At 63.2% G+C, this 1,711-nt stretch overlaps 1 long non-coding RNA gene across 1 annotated transcript; it reads right to left on the bottom strand.

The window, feature by feature from the left end:
* Window positions 1-332: 332 nt before the first annotated feature.
* LOC104849618 lies at window positions 333-1,408 on the bottom strand. The gene is made up of 3 exons (XR_776802.2): window positions 1,198-1,408; window positions 824-985; window positions 333-696 (listed from the first exon to the last, which is right to left on the bottom strand). It is a non-coding gene; the product is annotated as an uncharacterized LOC104849618 (long non-coding RNA).
* Window positions 1,409-1,711: the final 303 nt, after the last annotated feature.

The following is a 1,711-nucleotide window of genomic DNA, read 5'->3' as shown; positions in this document are numbered from 1 at the left end:
GCAGGAGGGTCTCCTGGGGAGCCTGTGGAGGGAGCTCGGCTCGGGATGCCTCGGTCTCAGCCACCAGGGCTCTGAGATGGGAGAAGACGGACCCTTGTTGTTCTCAGGCCCTGGTGCGCAGGAACGTATTGAGGAACTGCATGCCCATACTTAAGCCACCCTGACATCCTCGGTCTTCTTACGCACTGGTCCAGGAACAGGTGATTTCAGGGGTCCCACTTGGCCTGTCCGGGCTCTTAGTGGCCCCTTCATGTCCTGAAATGGTCACACGTACCAGGCGAGGGGTCGGAGAGGCTGCAACGTACAAACACCCACGGGATCTACCATCTGTAAGTCACTTTATTACCACGCTCTGTCCAGCGAGGCCCAAGCTTCCCGGTGCCCGGGCCTCCTGCAGCCCTGCGTCGGCTCCGGTCTCACTGTGAAGTGGACCAGGCGGGGGCCGCCACCTCAGCTCCACATGAACCCTAAAGCTCCTGCTGGAGGGAGGGTTTAGCCCAACCCGAAGCTCCCAGCATCTTCTGCTCACCCCGGGAGCAGACAGCGTGCGGACAGCGGGGCTCTGACGCAGGCCGTGGCGTCCACAGCACCGGTGGTTTTAATGTGACGTCCTCTCTGTCAGCCTCTCGTCCAAGGCCTTGGCCCGGCAGCCCCGTCCACCTGCTGGCCTCCGAGGCTGCTGGTTCCCAGCAAGCCCTGTGGGCCCCAGTGCGGACTCATCAGCTTAGGAAACGCCCCCAGCTCCCCGCCTGTGCCTGGACCCTGCCCGGACTCCTCCCCAGGTCCGCGCGCCTCCTGCCAAAGCCACACGTGTGCTACTTACCGGCCGAGCGATCTCTTCAACCCCACAGGGCCGGCGGGAGGGGGCCCCACACGTCCAGCCCCGCTCCGAGCCGAACCTAGAAAGCGGTGTTGAACCGGCGACTTCGAGGGTCCAGATGATGAGACAGCAGCAGAACGCGCAGCGGCACTCACGGCGAGCTCTCTGCGAGGGCGTAGGAAAAAGGTGTGAAAAACCTCAGACCGCCATCTCCCCAAGCCGCTCGGCGGTGACACCCGTCTAGAAGACATCCTGCCCCAGGGACGCGACACCAGGGAGAACTGGTTCCCGAGAGGACGCCCTGGAGCCCCTCAGAGCTCTGTGCAACCCGCCCGCCGCCCGGGAGAGGCCCCACACACGCCGTGCTGTGTACTTACAGATTTGAGGAAGCCACTGCGTCCTGCCCATGCCTGCCTCTGGCGGGACAAACAGGAACAGTCAGGGTGCTCTTCCCGATTTTCCCACCAGAAAGTGGCCTGCGGTTTCTGAGACCCCTGCCTTCCAGGGACGCTCTGTACTTCGGGTTTCTTTTTCTTTTTTTCTTTTTTTTTTTGGTTTTTTGAGACAGGGTCTCACTACGTAGTTGAGACTGACCCGGAACTCACTACGTAGCCCAGGCTGGTCTGGAACTCACAGCGACCCTCCTGCCTCAGCCTCCCGAGTGCTGGGATCCCAGGCGTGCGTGCCCTTCGTGCCCTTCGGGCTCCTCCCGCTCACCGGGCTACTCCACCTAGCTTGGGCCCTGCGCCCTGATGCCACCGGCACCCGAGTCTTTTCTTTCTTGCTGGGCCAGGAGCGCGCTCTGAGGGCTGAACGCTCACCGCGCGTCGGGGACGGTGGAGACGCGGTGAGGCCCCGGGTCACGCGTGTTTACGCGTTTCCGGCCCGGCG

The sequence above is a fragment of the Fukomys damarensis genome, unplaced genomic scaffold, assembly GCF_012274545.1.
Source record: "Fukomys damarensis isolate Sample0158 unplaced genomic scaffold, DMR_v1.0_HiC HiC_scaffold_39, whole genome shotgun sequence".
In the NCBI taxonomy this organism is placed as follows: Eukaryota; Metazoa; Chordata; class Mammalia; order Rodentia; family Bathyergidae; genus Fukomys; species Fukomys damarensis.
Note: the sequence above shows the minus strand (reverse complement) of the source record. Positions and strands in the feature narration are given on the sequence as shown.